At 31.9% G+C, this 12,985-nt stretch overlaps 1 protein-coding gene across 1 annotated transcript in view; it reads left to right on the top strand.

The window, feature by feature from the left end:
* Nucleotides 1-12,985, top strand: part of LOC129917815 (trophoblast glycoprotein) — a 72,944-nt gene that overhangs the window by 39,497 nt on the left and 20,462 nt on the right. The window contains exon 2 of the mRNA XM_055997989.1: nt 650-677. The gene's annotated coding sequence lies outside the window, so the exon portion shown is untranslated. The remainder of the gene's footprint in view (nt 1-649; nt 678-12,985) is intronic.

Genomic DNA, 12,985 nt, shown 5'->3' with positions numbered 1-12,985 from the left:
CAATGTGTTGGTAAATTGCAAAGAAAAATTATTCTAGGTGCAGTTCTGAATGCATTTTCTACCCGTTCGTTTGTTAGAATGCTTTTATAGAAACCGAGTTCTTTATTAAAATAATTAAATAATAATTTGTAACTTTATACACAGTTGAAGTATTTTTTTTTTAAGGCAGAAAGATTAAGATAACAGTTTGTAAAGAAACGAATATTTCCTAAAACGTACATACAAACGTTGGGCGCCATTTCTATGTATATTGGTTTTTTTTTTTATATACTTAAATTGTAGGTATTCTTTTCAATACAAAATTTTATCGATAAACTTTAATCTTTGCTTCATTTTTCATCATTTTCATCAGTTCCAAACAAATGAATAATGTTAAAGCCTTCGTTGGGCGCCATTTATGATGTAATTTTAAATACCGAAAACTTTGTTTATTTCTTCTCTCAAGCCTATCATTAAACCTGCACGGAACTTCGTTTTCGAATACTGAATTGAGATGCCCCACAAGCTTTTCTTGTGGGGGCATCGATATCCTAAACTTTTTTTACAGTGTTAAGCGACTATATTTCGCAGATTTAATTTTTCCTCATTTTATTGATATCTATTTCTACCATTTTTTATTAATTAATTTTCTTTTCTTTTTTTCTTTCAGATAAAAGAGACTTTCAATCAAAATTTGCGTAAGTTTTTAATTTGTTCATACAATACTGTTTTTCTTATTTTAATATTTCTACTGTTCTACTGTTTTTATAACAGTATAAGAGTATAAACCAACTAAAATTTTTTTTTTGTTTTAAGACCAAAAAAAACTAGGGCTTAAATATTCTAGTTTATAATAGTATAACAATTTTTTTTAAATAGCCATACGACTCACGTCAACGTGCGTTTAACAAGTTTTCAGTGTTATAACTGGTATACATCGGTATGTTTCTAAAGAAAGTAGATCTGATCTTTTATACACTTGATTGTAGTCATATAACTAGCTTAACTTCAATTGAAAAACTGTTATAATCAATCTTTTCTTCACTTTAATGCTGTTTGTATAACAGTATACTATAGTATAATTGTTTTCAACTCTCCCATCCTTTCAATAATAGAGCGAAATTCAAGATTCTTTCTTAAATATCGTTTTCATTTGGATTAAAGAAAGTATACATTTTTAGAGAGTCTACTATCCAATGAATCAGTAGAATAGTGATCCAAAAATGTACTTAAAACTAAGATTCTTCTCTCAAAGTACCAGTATAAATTAATTGTTAAGTTAAAATCAGTCTTTCTGCTTGGCATAATAATAAATTCTTATCCCCATTTATGTAAACTATACAAACTGACTATTACATGAGAATTGTTTCCTATACTTCTTCTTCATAATAAAAATCTTAAAATAAAACCAGAAATGTTTCGAAACATAATAACTACCACTTGCTGCCTTTTCTTTTACATATACAGACTATACACATTTACTGATACTTGAACACCATTCTAACGTAAAAGGCTCCCATGTTATTACCAAAATAATCCTCAACTTTGCAACATCAGTCTCTGGCTGATAAACTGTTGTATAGTGTAGTATGAAAAGTTGAAAGTTTATTAAACTCCTTTCAAAAACAACTACAAAATGTTCATCCTCAAAAAAGCCCTTTTTACCCAACGACGACGAGCCAAACCCATGCCAAAGCACGCCACCAATATAGCCTCCTCAAAAACATGTTAGAAATTTTGCCAAAACTAAAATAATTGCCTAGAGAACCAGACAGAACGAGAGACGATATGTGCAACTGACAAGTCATGAAATTTTAATTAAAATCCCCTATAGAACTTTGAGTGAGGAAGTTTTTTTTTTTTTTTTTTGAAGTCAAATTATTATTCCCCACAAGAAACTAAATTCTCGATGATGGAACCTTTCAGGGTTTCGGTTTTTTTTAGTATGTGGGTTTGGGTTTGGTTTGATTTGATTTGACTATAAAAAAAAAACTGTTCCTATAAGAACTAAAAGAGTTTTATTATAGAAGTAGTATGCATCTTAATTAATAAACTTTTCAATCAAAAACTTATTTTTGTATATGTATATTGCTCTCTTTGACACACATGTGTGTGTGCATCATTTTTGAAAAGAAAAAGACAATATGACAGACGTCAAAATTTTAATTTGATTGGCACCGATAAAGTTATTTATTTTGTATATATTTTTTTACCATTTTGAAGAAGTCTTCACTTTTGAAGAAAAGTTTTTCTAATTGCTTAAATGAAGTTCTTAAATTTGTCAAAAGTAATGAAAAAGAAAAATAGAAAAGAAAATAACTGAAGGGCTGAATGAGATGAAATTCAGTTCGATAAAATATGGTTCGCTTTCAATTTATTATAACCAGGGCTGGAGTAAGGCTTCCTGAGAGACCCTTACTTTGATCTTAGGTGTATCAAATAGTGTTATACACGAACCACTTTTCGATATAGTCTAAATTCAATTAAAAAAGAATTTTGTAAGAAAGTTATATGACAGTATAACAGTATAACAGTATGTGTATTTTTTTTAAGCCAAACGACGCTGCTGACGTGCTTTAAATGACTCTTAAGTATTATAACTGTTATACATTGGTATATTTTTGAGGACAATAGATCTGATTTCTTATACACTGGACTGTGAATTCATATAAAATGCTTAACTCCAATTGGAGAATTGTTATAATCAATCCTTTCTTCACTTTTGCACTATTTGTATAACGGTATAATAGTATCACAGTCTGGATTTAACGATTTTTTACTAGAGGCAGCTACCTGAGTCGTAAGTTTTTGGGACATAAGTCTCAGCGCTTTTTCTTTTTCCTAAAGCTCTTCACGCGATCAGGGCTTGAAATTAGAGTTATTCTTAATCATTCTTCTAGATTGATATATTTTTTATCTGGCAATTCTGTCTATAATTAACTTATCAACAAGTTAGCATAAGAGCACATAAATTATAAGACCTTTTTTTTCATTTCTTCAAATGAAAACATTTTCTCACGTAATCTTCAACTTGTTGAGCCTGAGGGCCTTGAAAAGTAGCTTCCTTTTTTCTGAATGCCTTACGGCACTGTATAAATAAAATTCTGCCGGATGAGGCATACTAAAAAAGTTTTTACTTCACTTTTGAAACTAGTTTCCCTCTCTTCTTTTCTGACTGACTGTGCTTCCCATGGCCTAGAACTGAATGTTAGAGCTATTGCAGCGCCACCTACCCCTCGCTCTCTTTTCATGTCATTTTATTATTCTGTCATTATAACTGAAAGTGCACTTCCTTTCAATTTATGCAGAGCACCTAACCTTTACATGGCCCACACACTCTCTCAAGAACCAATTGAAGTGCAAAATTAAATTTTTATCCTTCTTCCTTTTCTTCTTCTTCATCGCACTAAAGTTAAATATAAGAACCCGAACTGAACTTATGAAACGAACGAACGAACAAACTTGTCGCGCACGTCTTCTTGTGTGCTATGCACGTCGAGCCGGTTGGAACCCATTAAAAATTGCAAAATTATAAAACGTTCAGAGATGGATATGGATGGATGCTAGGTAAGGCATAGAGCTGAGACGTGTATAGTCAGGGATAGAGTAAAAAGTAATTTACATGCTCTATAAGTTAATTACCGTCACCTGGGTCTCTTTTTTTTTTTCTAAGTGTATGTAGTAGAGAACTACTTAGAGACTCTGTAAAAAGAGGCAAATAATAATAAGAAATTGTGCACTTAAAAAAGAAGGTGAGGAAAAAAATAGGATTACAAATAGAAAGAAAAAAAAAAAAATGTTATAATCGCTTTTACAATGGCAGGAGGCGCCTGGCAGAGAACAGAGAGTGAACAAGAAAAATGAATTTGCTTTGGAACATAAGTAAAAGATTGGCACAGCCCTGACACCTGAAGGAGTGTGTCTTAAGTTGTCCTACAAGAAACTATACTTTATTTCTTACTTAAGTCATTTGACACAGAAGATTATTACCTTGAAGGGTTATTCTGAAAGTACTTTTGTAATAATTGTTTCCGATATTAAAATTAGGTCATAATATTTGCTACACGAAAAATATATACATGTATGTCAGTTTATACCACTTAGTAAAGTAAACTATTTTCATATTTTATTTGTATGATGCGTGAAGAAAAGTAGCTTTAATTTGTTTAAGACATCAATATATTTTTGTTTTTCTATCAATTTTAAGATAGACCAGTTTGTTATAAGTTTTATACCAGTTTGGTAGGATTAGACAAGTTAAAGGTATCAAGACGTTTATTAGATCAATTTTATACCAGTTTTGTTGTATAAACTAGAAGATTAAATATTTCCATTCAATATTAAAGGTTGCTTTAACATATGCCAAAATATGATATAACAATTTCTGAAAACCGAGTTAACAAATAAAATTATACCAGTTGCTGAATTAGTGTTATACTATTAAATTTCATGAGTTAAGTGATGGACACAAGCTGAATTTGGTGATTAAATTTTTTTTCCTGGTGAATTGGTCAAACTTACAGTTTTTTTTAGATATTTTTTTTGTGTTTCAGTTGATAACACCATGTTTTTATTTGGTGTTTTATTGTAAGCACCATTCTTTTCACATCATAAAGAGAAAGCTAAGATTATTTGACACATTATATGATGCTGACTCATCAAATTAAGCTATTCAGCGCAGTTTTTAATCCAATATCTTCTTAAGTCACGCTCATCTCAGTTAAGATGTCTCCAGTTAAATTAAGAGTTGTGAAGCTTGTTTCGGCCTTTTTCATTTAATTGTCTTTTCTTGGTATTTACCTTTTGCAATTCACCTGAAAGCAATTTTCTCCAAACCCTTAGTGTCTAAGATCTTAACCTACTTTGTCCCCCCATTTTACTTGTCTTAGACATTGCTTACAAGTGCCTTTTCTTCATTTCACTTGTCACTTTCTCCGTCAAAACTTCAAACTATTAAATTTAAATTTTAATACCATCTTACACATAATTAAAATAGATGATAAATTGGGCCAATGAGATTAAATTTATCTTGCCAAAAACTACCATAATTTTACGTACCTGGAACAAAACTGAGAATTTCCATCAAACTTCAATTGAGGTAGAAAATCGTTTTAATTATATCCAAAGCTGTCATTAATTCTGAATTGCTGAATGATTAATAAACTACCGCTGAATGATGTAAAATATAACTTATCTTCTAGGAAAGTACATAACATCAAAACATTTTCACATCAAAGAGAAAAAAACACTTTCTACCGGAAATTCAAAAATTACTTAGCTGCTTTTCTAACTTATGCAAGTACACACATCCTTTTGATGATAATAAGCAATTTCCCTTTTTTTTCCCCATTTGTAGTATCTCCGTTTTATATACGAGTATAAAGACATTCATGTACGAAATATATATATATTTTTTTATCTTGCTTGTCAAGAAAAATACCGCCAAAGGACCTTTTGATGTCATACCATACATCGCTTTACAATTACGGTGCATGAATTTCATTACAAAAAAGCAAAAAAAATACCTTTCGGTTTCACCAGCAAAAAACCTCAATGCTATACTTTACTATAAAAACCTTTTCCGCATATAAAAATCATTATAATTATGACAGACCTCCCTTTAATATGTGAATTATATATTCTGCTAAGGCCATCTCCCCCTATACAGATGAGCTTGATGTCCCTGTGAAGATATACACAGTTCAGAGAGCCAAAAGGAAGGACTCTGACATTTCGCCTTGAGTTGGGCAAAGTGTCAAATGACATAGAGTGTATAGTATACACGAGCCAGTGACATAGATGACAGTATATACAAAAGTTGATCTCTGTCAAGTCAAAAAGGTTAAATATGTCAAAAGCAGTTAAGCTTAATCATCATCCCATTTGACTTAAACCTTGCTAAAAAGATATACATCTCTTACTCTCTCTGTGTAAGTACCACTAGTAAGTTGTGTTGTAGAATAGAGATAAGATGATGGCGACATTGTACCGTTGTATATCGAGCAATGTTCGTGTGTAATATGGCGCTGCTGGCTGGCAGGAATTGAGTCGTTTAATTATAAACGGCTCACTGGTTAAGGTAGTTATGTGTAGAAGGTAACATGTCCGGTGGTGTGCCACGAAATAAATCAAACTGGAAACACACTCTTTGCACTAATGGCTATAAGGTGGGGGGAACATTATTGTGGTTAGAGACGACAAAAAAGGGAGGGGGGATAGTGTAAGCTTTTGGCAAAATGCTCTTGTAGACAAATGAGCGCGAGGGCCTTGAGTATAACATTGTTGCTGGCAATGACTTGACTATGACTACCCCAACTACGAGCTTCGACTTCAAACGACAAGACTCGTTGAGAGAGCAGCAAGCAGATGCATAGAATGCACTTAAATACCTTTGTCGCATTAAGGGCACCCAATTCATGTACTTCTTTTTTTTTTTTCTATTTTTGTGGCTCATTAGTTTCTAGCTAAGCTCTACCTTACTTGTGTGTCTCTCTTTCTCTATGATGCACCGCAACTTTGGTTGTATTCTATCTTCTTGGCACACCGGAACGAAACGAGGAACATCAGGGAGGAGAAATAGATAAAAGGCAACGACAACGCACACGGAATATCTATCTACTACAGATTGTGTGATACCTTTTGACTTTGGCAAGAGTTGAGTTTTATATATTTTTAGGTTAGGTTAGTTATCTTCTTTAATTGGAGCAGTGGCGTATTGAGGGGGGGGCTCAGGGGGCTGAAGCCCCCCCCAAGCCTTCAAGATCATGTTATTATTTAGCTTATTTCATCAAAATGTACATGATTAACTGAATCTTTTTCGTAAATCTTAGAGATTAAGAGGTCGCTCAGATGCTCAAGCCCCCTCCAAATTCTGAATCGTCTGTTTTGTTTGAGTAAGAAGCTTAGCTGACTCTGAGGGTTGGGGTACATTTTTTTTCGGATTTTAGTCCAATTCGGAGTTTTTCACATCATATTTTTAGTCGCGTCGATTTAAATCACCGTTCAATTTTACAAAACTTCTTATGCAATCTCAAAACGCCGTATTTTATCGTCTTAAGTATATTTATTTTTATTTTTTCAAAAATAATATTTTTCTCAAAAATATTGCAAATAGAAATCTTTGATATCTTAAAATCCTAGTTGACAACAAACAAATTGTTTTTTTTTTTAAGCAGTTCGCGCTTCTGATTTGGATTAAAAAAGCAACACATTGCGAAAAAATATATATTTCGTATTAATCATCAAAAATTTATCTAAAATTCGTTTTTTCACTCATTTAGATTTTCTGTTCGAATTCAATTCAATTTGTTTCTGTTTGTGAATTTGGTGCCTTTTTCAAAGAATGTGCAAATTTTGGGAAAACTATTTTATTGTTTTGTAATGTTTACTTGTTGCTAATTTAATATAATATAAATAAAACACATGAGGCATGAAATATCATAATTCTCTGTGTTTCCAACCTCATTCTCATATCGTCCATGTTTTGCATTTCACTTACATATTTGATTTGTCTCGCAAAATGTGTCTTCTTCTTCCATTAAAGTTACCAATAAAATTGCATCCATGTTCAAAGCAGCAGTAATTTCACTTTAGAAACTTAACAAAAATGGATGATCCTTCAGTTTTGACATTTCGAAGCAATTTCGAAGTTTTCGAAATCGATCGAAATGAAGAAAATGATATTTCATTTCACGTGAAATTGAAAAGTGATTTCAATTCACTTTCGGTCAAATTGCGGAACATGGGCGTTTATATTGAATTAAGTTATGAGTTAAAATCAAAAACTAGACGTGAAAGGAATAAATCTGTAAACTGTTTTGAATTCAGCACATGACAAAGTTCGAACGAAATAAAGCGATCTTTTAACGATGACTCAACACCTTGCTGTTTGTGTTAAATGTTTGGGATACAAGAACTTTGAAAAAACAATACTTTGAATATTAAAGGAGGAGACAGTAGTACGAAGCTGTCGATCGAGAGCAGTAAAATCCAACTATACCACTTTCAGTACCGCAGCACAGCGCTTCACTCTCGATTACAGATTTATAAAAAAGAAAGAGAAAATTTTCGTAGGAACATTTATCTACCCTCTAACAAATTTTTGAAAAATTTTTCAGCACCCTCCAAATTTTTTTCTGGATACGCCCCTGAATTGGAGTGCATAGTAGAAGTAGAGCAAAAACACCGACATGGCATTAGTAGGTATATCACACGTCAGGAGTGAAGAGAGGCAAGAGGGGGGGACCTCAATGTCTGCTTGCAAAAACTATCTATTTAGATGTTGTGGGGGTTATTATCATGAAATTGGGCACTTCACGTAATTTGAATTTGTGTTCCGGTTTAATGATGAACCAAAAAGAGTTGCCAGAAATAATTTAGACAATTTTCATGATGGATAAATTTAAAATGAGCTTAAATAGCTGAAACAAAATTGAGCTATTTTTGGGCACAATTTAAAGACACTCTTGGAGATAGCCTAAGATGAGGAAAAATAAAGATGTCAAAAGAGATTCTTTTCTAATTCAAAATAATTTTAAATTTGAGTTCTGAAAAAATTGAGCAACATTGGGCACAACAATAAAAATATAGGTACGCAATCTTAAAAAGGCAATCATATTTATATTCGTTAATTCGTTATAAGATAAATTGGTGTTGAACTTATGTTAATTAAGAGATCGTTAAATGAAAAAAATTGAGCAACTTTTCAGCCCACAAAAACAATACAAAGAGTTTAGTGAGTTTGGTGTATTTCAATATTTTGAAAGCTTCTATACGAAAATTGTTTCACGGAATAAGCATATAGTCCAGTAATTTTAGGTTTTATCTGCGGAAAAATTCCTACTGGGCTGAATTTTGGTATACAGCTTAATGACGGCTTTGTTATGAAGATGTGAAAAATCGACATTGATATCGTGTCCGCGTTAAGAGTTATAGGGGTCAAAAGGTCACAAAAACTGGTTTTTCACGATTTTCAGCAAAACGGTAAGTCTTATCAAAAAATTTTCAAAGAAAGAATTGTAGACCAGATTATTATATATAAAAAGTGTCATGACACTTTTTTTCCTAAGACCCACCGTTTCTTAGGTATAACGATTCAAAAAGTTGAAGTTTAGTTGTAATCGTCATAATCCTATTCCTGAAAAAAAACTCCTAACTGAAAAGTTCCTGAAATTTCATTATTTTTTTAGCTTGAATTTCGTTCCTCAACTGTTAAGAATATGGGGAAACCAAAAAAAATGGAAATTTTCGCCATTTTTCCGATTGGGGCCCTTCTCCCGAAACCATTTCCCTGGGAATTTTTGTTTAGAATATGTCTGAAAATATACAGGGTGTGCAATAGAGAATGGACAACCCTAAAACGGCTTATAGCTACACTTATGATTGTTCTAAAAACAGATAGAAAAAAGTTCTATCGCAACCAGTTCATAAAATATGGACTTTTTTTCGTTCAGTGTATTTTAAATTTTATCATCTTATGTTTTCGTTCACTACAACCACGAATGAATGAATTGTATTTATTTCTTTTTTTTATAATTTTCTACAATAATTGGATGAGTACATAAACACTTTAAAAATTTCATAGCTATTGCACATTTTCGTAAAAAAAATTTTGAAATCTGTTTTTTGATGCAAAATGTAAAAAAAGTATTTTATGAAAAATTTTAAACACCTGTGATATAAAATAAATCTATAGAAACCTAGGTGGCCATCTTTCTTAAAAATATTCTCCTTATACCAGAATATTTTTAAGAAAGTTGGCCACCTAGGTTTCTATAGATTTATTTTATATCACAGGTGTTTAAAATTTTTCATAAAATACTTTTTTTACATTTTGCATCAAAAAACAGATTTCAAAATTTTTTTTACGAAAATGTGCAATAGCTATGAAATGTTTAAAGTGTTTATGTACTCATCCAATTATTGTAGAAAATTATAAAAAAAAGAAATAAATAAAATTCATTCATTCGTGGTTGTAGTGAACGAAAACATAAGATGATAAAATTTAAAATACACTGAACGAAAAAAAGTCCATATTTTATGAACTGGTTGCGATAGAACTTTTTTCTATCTGTTTTTAGAACAATCATAAGTGTAGCTATAAGCCGTTTTAGGGTTGTCAATTCTCTATTGCACACCCTGTATATTTTCAGACATATTCTAAACAAAAATTCCCAGGGAAATGGTTTCGGGAGAAGGGCCCCAATCGGAAAAATGGCGAAAATTTCCATTTTTTTTTGGTTTCCCCATATTCTTAACAGTTGAGGAACGAAATTCAAGCTAAAAAAATAATGAAATTTCAGGAACTTTTCAGTTAGGAGTTTTTTTTCAGGAATAGGATTATGACGATTACAACTAAACTTCAACTTTTTGAATCGTTATACCTAAGAAACGGTGGGTCTTAGGAAAAAAAGTGTCATGACACTTTTTATATATAATAATCTGGTCTACAATTCTTGCTTTGAAAATTTTTTGATAAGACTTACCGTTTTGCTGAAAATCGTGAAAAACCAGTTTTTGTGACCTTTTGACCCCTATAACTCTTAACGCGGACACGATATCAATGTCGATTTTTCACATCTTCATAACAAAGCCGTCATTAAGCTGTATACCAAAATTCAGCCCAGTAGGAATTTTTCCGCAGATTGGGCTTAAAAATGACTAAAATGACTGGGCTAATATTCATCTAAGAATATACAAATATACTAGAATATCACTAGTGAATAATTTGAGCAATTTTGAGCACACTCCAAATTTTTTGTGTAAACACATAGTAACTAAGTTGACAGCACCCTAAACTTCTTTTTTATATTGAAATAGAGACGACATACAACTAAGGAACAAATTTGCGCTACTTTTGAGCACATCTAAACGATATTGAAAGATCGCTTACTTTTGGGACATCAAACAGCTAAAAAAAATCCATTTTCAAAGCGAACAAAATTATCAGAGAAGACCTTTTGAACGACATCATATACAATTAAGAACTAACTGAAAAAAACGGTAAGGAAACAAATTGAGCAAATTTTTGGACACACATAGAAATGATAGTCTGTGTATTGAATTCTTAGAGTTAGTGACCTTTTTAGTTTAATCGTTAATAGGAGAGATATGCTCTCCAAATATTTATTAAATTGAAAAGAATTTTAACTATCTTCCAAAAAGTGAGCTACTTTTGAGCAAACTTCCCAAAACAACCACTATCACCTCTCAATAAATTTGTTATTTCACTTTTTCCAGCTTTTCAATTCATGAATTTCAAATTCCTTAATGTTTTAGTAATTACCTATACCAGTCAAGGCATTTGGCAGAGTGCCAGTCGCTTGGATGCTTTTCAAAAAATTGGATTAATTTGAGAAAAAGAGAATGAAACCTAGTTAACGAAACACAACACATCGCACATGACATGACATAAATTGCATTTCAAAACATTTTTTTTCTCCAACACAAAAAAAGGACTCGTCGTCACTTCAAATCAGACAATTTTTTGTTTTGTCTTTTTTTTTTTTTGCTGGCCTGTTTTCTTTATTCATGTTTTCATATAGATAATAAAGCTGTCATCCATAGAACCCATCTAAAGCCGCCCAATCGATTGTTCGAATTCGAACTGATACAAGGATAATCTACATTGTCAGAAGAACGCACCCTCTCGACACCACTCGAGTGTTTGCGAGCAAAAAAGTTATCTCGCCTGCATCCCTTTCCAAATGTATTGTACTAATATTTTATCATTTTTTTTTTTTTTTTTGTTGCTGTGTTTTGCCTTTGTTCTTTTCCTATTTTCACGAATTGCAAATGCCATTCAGCACGCCATTGGCAATTTCCTGTGTCTTTGTCAGGCAACGTCGAAACAGGATACAAGTCGACTCTCACAACCCGACTCGAAATATAAAATTGCATACGCTTGCAGTTTTAATTTTTTGTATCCTTTTTTTTTTTGCTGCCCGACAGCTGTGTGTCGGAAAAATTTTTTTCTGTCCAACACCTCGACGCTTTCATCTGCCATTGGATGGTTGGTGTGGATGAAAGCAAAGCGTTTTTACCATTGTTTCGCTCGCATGCTGCAAGGCTTTAAAAAAAAAGTAGAATATACGTTTAACAACATGCAACCAAACAAAAAAAAAATCTTCGTAATTTTTATCGTTGCAAGGATATTGTGTTCTGTTTCTCTCATTTTTTTTTTGTTTCATCCGCATGAATGCAAAGGAAGACGAAGAACACAAACAAAATAGAAATTCCCTTCCTGTTCCTGGTCTTTGGAACCTATGGCTTGGCATTGGCAAGCCGCTTCGCGTCGCGCAATGTGCATTAGGGTGGGTCAAAAAAATCGAAATTCTTTTTTTTGAATTGGTACTCCGAAAAATCGATTGCTAGACCCCTCTAGAATATACACACCAAATATGAGCTCTTTATATTAATGGGAAGGTCCTCCGCTTTGCAATTTTCCATTTTTACATCAAGCTTCTACTAAAAAAAAATAATTTTTTTATTAATTGACTTTTTAGCAAATTTCTTTTCATATTCTTGTAGGAAATTGAACGCTCTACAAAAAAGGCCTTATACACTTTTTTCGTTTATCTAACCGTTGAATAGATATTTGAGGTCCAAATATCGAGAAAATCTTTAAAAATTCGTTTTTTGTTCTTAATTTTGTAACAAATTGAAAAATTATAATGATTAAACGCGCAAGACATATTCTTGTTGGAAATTGATTGCTCCACAAAAAAGGTCTTATTAACTTTTTTCATTAATCTAACCATTCTAAAGATATTCGAGGTCAAAGTTAAAAAAAAATATAAAAACATTTTATATTTTTAAAAAATTTCTAATTCACTGAAACTTTATTATTTTCAAATTAGCAAGATATATTCTTGTAGGGGCTTAAACGTTCTACAAAAAATTCCTTGGAATGAAATTGATTGCTTTAACCGTTTAGAAGATATTCGTATCCAAACCAATGCTCACTGATTTCAATAGTTTTCTTATGACCCGTATGCATTGCGATTTG

This window comes from Episyrphus balteatus, chromosome 4 (genome assembly GCF_945859705.1).
Source record: "Episyrphus balteatus chromosome 4, idEpiBalt1.1, whole genome shotgun sequence".
NCBI lineage: Eukaryota > Metazoa > Arthropoda > Insecta > Diptera > Syrphidae > Episyrphus > Episyrphus balteatus.
The sequence above is the reverse complement of the archived record's forward strand: the minus strand, read 5'-3'. Positions and strand labels throughout refer to the sequence as shown.